The sequence below is a fragment of the Amia ocellicauda genome, chromosome 2 (genome assembly GCF_036373705.1).
Source record: "Amia ocellicauda isolate fAmiCal2 chromosome 2, fAmiCal2.hap1, whole genome shotgun sequence".
NCBI classification, from domain to species: domain Eukaryota; kingdom Metazoa; phylum Chordata; class Actinopteri; order Amiiformes; family Amiidae; genus Amia; species Amia ocellicauda.
The window spans coordinates 7,072,500-7,081,294 of NC_089851.1; positions in this window are offsets into that span (position 1 = coordinate 7,072,500).

Here is an 8,795-nt window from a genome sequence, read left to right on the forward strand (position 1 = left end):
GCATTCAACACCTTTTGTGCAAAATGGTGGGCATTTTCTAATTCATCAGTTAAAGTCCAGCACTCTGAAATACAATTGGCATTTCAGTCAAATACTGCTTTAAAAAATGAGTGGGAGGGAAATCGAGCTAGTATGTTTTCTACAGCCTACACTGACTTCAATATCATCAATATCACATACATGCTGATTCAGCCCTTTGTATGCTAATACACTAAGGTATTACAGGTAATTAAAAAAAATACCTACAAAACATTGAGTTCAAATGTTTACTTTATAGGGGCCTCCCAAGTGGCTGAGTTGGTGAAAACGCAAAAGCTGAGGTTCACTGGTTCAATTCCAGCTCATGTTATTAGCCGATAGTGACCAGGAGAGCTTAATGGCGGGACGCACTTCTCCTCCAATCGGCACTGAACCTCTCAAGCAGGTTGTGTAGCCTGCAGTGTGACAAGAGACAGGTGGTTTGAGGTTGGCCAGGACTGGAGGAGCCTGGTTGTACCTCCTCACCCTTTCCACATGAAGGTGGTGGGAGTCATAGCATAATTGGTGATTCCAAAGGTGGTGAGAAAAACACAAAAGTAATTGGCAATTAAAAAAGTTAACTTTCTGTAAATGTAACTAAATGTAAAAAATGTTGTGCACGGCTTGAATTTACGCTCTTTGTGCTTCCCAGAATCCACAGACAGATGAGATTTAAAAATCACGCCAAGCACTACACAACTCGAGTCTGTTGGTCGAAATGAACTCTGACCCAGGAGCTCAGCCTCAGCTGTGCACTTTGTCAAGTTGGCATTTTCACCTGATCACCGGGATTGAACTTGTTGACCATCGCACAGAATTGCAATAATTCAGTCCAGTAGCTGCTCAATCTGCCCTAAAGACTGTTTGTCCTCGCTACCCCAGCACTATAAATGACGTTAAGTGCTGCTGATATATAATTGAATGTTACTTATACTTACATAATCTGTTTCCTTTCGTTAAATATATATGAGTGAGTAGCTCAGATATGTGTGTAAGGCTGTTTTAAAAGGTACGATTTTTTTCTTCTCCTTAATAGAAACTGACAATGTTTAAATATTAAACCACACTACAGATATCCCTCATGTAAATTAACACATCTGATTTGTATAATGCCCATTACTTAAATAAATATAGATATAACAAAGTTCAAAACCATCATAAAAAGCCCCTCAATTGCCACTGTCATGTCAGCAGGATTTGGACCAGACCATTACGTTCAACCATATAGGTACATTTAAATTATGTTGAAAATACTTTCTGTACAAGTCTGCAAGATGTTGTAAGAAACATGCTATGGTATGTAAGTATGAAACACAAAATATACGCTTATACTGAACATTTAATTAATTAAAAACTATTTCTTAAAAAGATCCCTAATCCCCACCTGCCAGCATGCATGTGGACCACTCTGTCTTATTCTATGTGTTATTGTTTCTTTATCAGCCATCTTTACAGTAGTGATTACTTACAGGGGGAGTCATGAGCATCTCTCCCAAACCATTGTTTGAGACTTTGAAACTTTGAAATAACTACCCAGCACTAACATGAAATTAGAGTTGGGGTAACAATATTGAATATTAAGAGTTACCTTCTTAAGTGTGATATTGGTGTGTGTATAATCACTACTAAAGTAATAGTATCCCTTTGAGTCATACAATGTATTCAACCGCCTATGTTATCTACTCTTTTACTAAAAACACTTTGTATTGCGCTTATGTTTTGTATAAGGATAACGTTGTCTTCCAATAAATAAATACAAATAAAAATAATAACATAGCCAGTGTACAGAGTTGTTTGTATCTTTTGAACTTGTGTTTGTGTTTGATCTATTCTAATTTATCATAAGAACATAAGAAAGTTTACAAACGAGAGGAGGCCATTTGCCCCATCGTGCTCATTTGGTGTCCATTAATAACTAAGTGATCCAAGGATCCTATCCAGACTATTTTTAAATGTTCCCAAATTGTCGCTTCAACTACATCGCTGGGGAGTTTGTTCCAGATTGTGATGACTCTCTGTGTGAAGAATTGTCTCCTGTTTTCTGTCTTGAATGCCTTGAAGCCCAATTTCCATTTGTGTCCCCGGGTGTGTGTGTCCCTGCTGATCTGGAAAAGCTCCTCTGGTTTGATGTGGTCGATGTCTTTCATGATTTTGAAGACTTGGATCAAGTCCCCACGTAGTCTCCTCTGTTCCAGGGTGAAAAGGTTCAGGTCTTCAGTCTCTCAGTAGGACATTCCCTTCAGACCTGGAATAAGTCTGGTTGCTCTCCTCTGAACTGCCTCTAGAGCAGCGATATCTTTCTTGAAGTGTGGAGCCCAGAACTGTCCACAGTATCCAGATGAGCTCTAACTAGTGCATTGTACAGTCTGAACATCACTGCCCTTGTTCTCAATTCTACACTTTTGACAATATAACACTCTGTTTGCCTTTTTTATTGCTTCCGCACATTATTTGGATGGAGAAAGTGAAGAGTCCATATAGACTCCTAGGTCTTTCTCATGCGTTACTTAATCTAGTTCTATTCCTCCCATAGTGTAATTATAGTGGACATTTTTGTTACCTGCGTGTAATACCTTGCACTTGTCCACATTGAATTTCATCTGCTAGGTGTCGGCCCACAACTGAATATTATCTAAGTCCCTTTGAATAGCCTGTGCTGCTGAGATTGTATCTGCTGAGCCTCCTGTTTTAGTATCATCTAGCTCTGTTGGTCAAACGACTTACAAGAGTCTATTAATAATGTGGAAAACTAACTCTTATTGTTCAAGCACTTCAGGGTGCACCAGAGAAACACACCTTACACCTTCAGTACTTTGCCATGATCAGAGATAATAACAGAATGCCCTTTTACTGTAAAAAGGATTTCCAGGACTACAGTATATAAATAGATATCATATTGAATAGGACAAGATGGTTAGCCTTTCACACAAATGGAGTGTCAAACCTCTACAGCACAGAGAGATGACATTTGAAATACAAATAAATGGGATAATGCTATACATGCTATCTAACATTGCTCTCTTGATACTGAACAGAACCTTTTTACCATGTCTGACAGACAGCCATCAACTTAAAAACTGGGCAGTGGTCATATTCAGCTCTTGCTGTTCTCCATGGATGTCGCCTGTGGTCCCATTTCTCTGCTGTATGTGCAAAATCCATCCCTAGGGTAAACTGTTTTTATGGCACAGTTGTTTGAAAATGCCAAATAAAAGCTGTAGATGTTTTTCGAAACCTTTCACAATGCCCTCTGCTCTTTAATAAGGTAATATAAAACTCATTGGACCATTTGAACTTTTGTTGTTGAATATTATGCTTTAGAAATCAGTATGGTTATAATTATACATTTTATTTAATTAACTGTTGCACAGAGAAACACTTTGCAGCTTGCAGTGTGCTATTCTGTAAACCTGGACATATGATTCATTAACTACTCAATAAGATTACAAGGACTTCTTTAAATGTATATAATGCTTTTGAATCTTTTTTCTTATACAAAAAATACAGTTTTTTTTAATTCAAATGTACAGGAACGACCAATAATATTTACACTTTAATTTACAATTCAAATCACAACATGCTCATAATGAACGTTGTAACAACCTTGTTTCTGCGTATGTCTTTCTCGCTGGTTTACTCAAGCAACTTGCAAATTCATCCTTTGATAAATATTTATTTTGGGGTCATATGATCTCATGCGGTGAGTTGCAAAAATATATCTCTATGTACTCTGGAAAGTTGAAACACATATATCTATTTAAGTAGCCAACCACATTCTATTAAACTCCAATAAAAAGACCTATCTGATTACTGTCATTTTTTTTGGCTGGCATCATTGTCATGTTTCTCGACCACAAAAATCAATAAAATAGCCATTTGGATCAGTCGTGTATATGAAGAATGTCAAAATATGTTTACATTTAGTTTAAATTCACAATCCCGCTACTTTTATGTATATTTGTCTACGCTCCGAGTGATTTAAATTTAGAAAAAAACAAATATATCTTGAAATAGGTTTCGACCATAGTCATTAGCTGTCTGTCCAGTAATATCACCACATCCCCGCACAAGCCCACATCCTTTCAAAATATAGCGCACCAGAAGCATGAAAGAAAGGCTTTTACTCTTTACACCTTCCATAAATATGTATGGCTAAGCCTGCTATTCTAGGGTCTCTGAGATCCACACAGGTAAACTGTTGATTCTGATGTTTAGCAATAATACTGTATTCTTTCTTCAATCTCAAAACTGACACTTACAGCATGGTTTACAAAAGCTGAAAGATTAGAAGTTAGTCACAAAGAGAGTTATGTAACGGACTTCATACCCCTTGAAAGGAGTTTATTAAATGACCTGAAACACTTTGCCACCAGCTTCTCATTTTGTAAATCACGCTGATAGTATTCCATCATACTCTGGTTCTCTTTTAGCCATAAACAGATCCAGGGCAAAGTTGTTGGTAAAATGTAGATTCTAGTTTTTAGCCATTGTGGATTTTAGGTAAAAACCTGTAGTGTTGTGACCAGGGCCAGCAAGTTTATAATGCATGTATTGAAGCATATTGTAGTGTTTTTGGAATGGTGTCTTGGTGAGAAATAAAATCTAGGACACTGTTGTTATTCTACTTATTTTCAGCTTTGGAACTTACTTCCTCCCAGGCCATTTAACATTGTGTGAGGAAAGTGCGTGTGTTGCTCTCGTGTTAGTTGACGTCAATATGTAAACCAAGCATTGCTCATATATAGTAAAGTGAAGATATGCAGATCAGATTGCGTGTCGGAAGCACTGCCCAAGGGGGAGGGGTTTCTGCACACTTCCATAGGAACCTGATCGAAAACGTCACTCTATCAAAGCTGCCATTGGCCCCTGCGCTCGTCACTCAAACAGGTCCCTTCCACTTGCTGTTTGATAAAAGGTGATGTCAGTGCAAGCTCTTCCTCTTTTGCCATTTCGCTGGACCCGAGAACGTGAGCTCTCTGTGTCTTGTCTGTGCACTAAATATTATTATTATTATTATTATTATTATTATTATTATTGCCCTTGTTTCTGTTTATTATTGCCAATTCTGAGCTGATGGCACTGCTGGACATCTTCCGATTGTGAAGGGAAGTAAGCATGATGTGTCTTTCATCTGCTGCAGTAAGTTTCCTTGGCTGACCACTGCGTCTACGGTCCTCAACGTTGCCCGTTTCTTTGTGTTTCTTCAAAAGAGCTTGGACAGCACATCTGGAAACCCCTGTCTGCCTTGAAATGTCTGCCTGGGAGAGACCTTGCTGATGCAGTATAACTACCTTGTGTCTTGTTGCTGTGCTCAGTCTTGCCATGGTGTATGACTTTTGACAGTAAAGTGTCTTCAGCAACCTCACCTTGTTAGCTGAGTTTGGCTGTTCCACACCCAGTTTTATTCCTCCTACACAGCTGTTTCTGTTTCAGTTAATGATTGTGTTTCAACCTACATATTGAATTGATGATCATTAGCACCTGTTTGGTATAATTGTTTAATCATACACCTGACTATATGCCTACAAAATCTCTGACTTGCCCTGATCTCAACATCATCGAGTCTGTCTGGGATTACATGAAGAGAGAGAAGCAACTGAGGCTGCCTAAATCCACAGAAGAACTGTGGTTAGTTCTCCAAGATGTTTGTGCCAACCTACCTGCCGAGTTCCAAGTGTAAGTGTACCTAGAAGAAGGCAAAGGGTGGTCACACCAAATATGGATTTGATGTAGATTGTTCTTCTGTTCACTCACTTTGCATTTTGTTAATTTATTAACATGTCTATGTCTTAAAACATTCTTACTTTACAGCATTTTTTCATACCTGCCTAAAACTTTTGCACAGTACTGTGTATATATTCCTTATATATTCTGATTGCTTGCTGTGTTGGTTTTTTGTCCACAGGGCTTTTATCTCCACAGCAGGAGCGCTAGCAATAAAACCCGAACCCGGCTGCCCAGCCTAAAGCCCCAGTGTGTCATAAGAGAGTGCAGGCCTCTGTTTTAGATCCCGCTACGGCTGGTGATCTACTACCCTCGGCCCCCACGGACCCCGGACCCTGTGTCACCCAGTGTGCCCGGAAACCCCAGCACACATGTTGTGGTTAAGCCTACGGGCCTACGCGGCGCTTGTATCCTACATTCCGGTGTGAGGATACATAGTGTTCTGTCCGGCAGCAAGGTTCAATTCTGGTGTGATTTTGCAGTTGCCCCCGTTGTTGACCAGTGTAGTGTTGCCAGGTTAAGACATGCTTACAGCAGCCAGTTGTAAGCAAGGTTGTATGCGGATGTGTGTTGCAGTGCCCCCATGTCCGCTAACGTTGCCGAATGGAGAGACAATTACAGCGGCCAGTCCTGCTAGGCGTTCCACTTGTCGCGGCGGTGTTTTCAGTTGTTGTGTGCCCCCGGTGCTAAACCTCAGTTCTGGAGACTAAACCAACCTTCGAACTTTCTAACTGACCGGTGCCCTGGATCTCCGCCTCTTCCTGAGCCCCTCCATCTCCTCCTCCAGACTAGCTGACGTGGAGTCAGCTGTGCTCCCCGCGCCTGCTGACCTGCCTCCCTCTGCCGCAGAGCCAGCTGCCGCCATCTGCCATAGCAGCTGCTCCCCCTGCGACAGCCGCGCCCGCCCTGTCCGACATGCCGGCACGCGCTGTCTCCTCTATGCGTTCCCACCATTCCCCCTTCTCCCGGTGGTCCTGGAGAAGGTCAGGAGAGAACGACAGTTCTGCTGATAGCCCCGCGGTGGCCTCGCAGAATCTGGTTCACAGACCTGATCGCCCTTCTCCACGGAAAGCCTTGGCAGCTCCCGGTGAGAGCGGACTTGATGTCCCAAGCGCAGGGCACGCTTTGGCACCCCAATCCGGGCCTCCTCCAGCTATGGGCCTGGCCCCTGAGCGGGAGCGATTGATTTCCTGGGGTATGCGAGACGCGGCCACTATTCAGTCGGCAAGAGCTCCCTCTACGAGTTTGCAGTATTCCTACTGCTGGTGGACATTTAGCACCTGGTGCCAAGACGGCGGTCAAGACCCAGTAAACTGCCCCATTGGGGTTATTTTACAGTTCCTACAAGAGCTGTTGGACCAGGGCAAGTCCCAAACCATGCTCAAAGTGTATCTGGCAGCCATCTCCGCGTGTCATGCCCGGAGTGATGTCAAGCCTCCTGGGTCCCATTTTCTGGCTGCACAGTTTTTGAAGGGAGCTCAACGGCTACGGCCTACTCTCACCCTTTGGCGCCAAGCCTTGGACCAGCTGTTTGTGTCCTATGCAGCGCGGACACAGGGCCAGCGCCTCTCGAATTGGATTGTGGACACCATTACCATGGCCTATGAGTCCACCGGGACCCCGGTGCCTGGACACCTGGTGGCCCATTCGACTAGAGGCGTTGCCACATAGTGGACCCTTTTTCAAGGTGCCTCCCTGGCAGACATTTGTGTGGCTGCAGCTTGGAGCTCACCACTTACATTCGTTCGGTTCTACAGGTTGGACGTGAGGCACCCGGTCCCCTCCATCGGGAACCCGGTGTCGGCGTCAGTCGAGCCCCAGCAGCCTACGGGCTCTGGCTCCTGATTTATCTCCTGTGTTCTGCGTGTGGCGCTTGAAAGGTTCCTGTGCCCTGTGGTGTATATAGTTCATTTGTACGACATATTTGTGGAGATCCCTGACCTGTACTGTTCAGTTGGGCAGGACGCTCCTGTGCTACGTGTAGGCTGCATGAAGGTTCCTGTTGTCACGCTTTACATGTGTTGGGCTGTGCTTCCGACATGAAAGATAACGATGGGTTGCGGATGCATATCTAATGTTATCTGAAAAAGGAAGCACTGCCCAAGGGTTGCAAGGTCACGCAGGAGTCCTAGCTCCCGGCAAGAGGAAGAGCCTGCGCCAATGTTACCTTTTATCAAACAGGATGTGGGAAGGGACCTGTTTGAGTGATGAACGCAGGGGCCAATGGCAGCTCTACAGAATTGCACAGAAACCCCTCTCCCTCGGGCAGTGCTTGCTTTTTCAGATAACTGAGGTTGCATTCGCAACCCATCGATTTAATAGCAATGTCCTACAAACAATATACATAGAAACATATGTGGAGTTTTTATTGTTTTACAAGATATATTTTGCCATTCCCCATTTTGTTTCTTGTAGGGTTCTGCACCACACAACTCTCAGGAACCACACAACAAAACCCCTTTTCCTTTATAGAAGTCTAATTTCCCCTTGCTCTGTATCATTCTGTTCAAATGAGCTGGAACGTGTACATTTTTTCTGTCTTTCAACAGGGCAAACTCACTACACTGAACAACTACATCACCCAACGTGAACTGAAGAGACTGAATGTATCCCTTGTTTATATACTTAACTGAATGTTCTTCAGTTGAAGTTTAAACATTAAAGTGCATTAAGACCCTTTTCCTAAAATGTGTCTCACAGAGAGGTTTATCTGTTTATTTATTTGTAATGATCAATGAAAAGATTTAATAATTAATAATTAATAATTTAATGAGGCTCCCCCTTGCAACATTCAAAACTGTAAAAAATAATAATAATAATCATGTGACATCTGCTGCTTCAAATCATTCACAGTGCTCATTTTGTCTACTGTAGAAACTGTTTTGTGTAAAATTATACTTTTGGGACTACATTAGTCTCATCAACATAAGCAGTTGTCTTGCCTGTCACAACTGCAAATCTGATTACCTTTCACTTTCATTTTTTTCTTTGTTATAATGTCTTTTTAGTTCTATAATTATATTCAAATGATACATGAAGAAAATACAAAACCA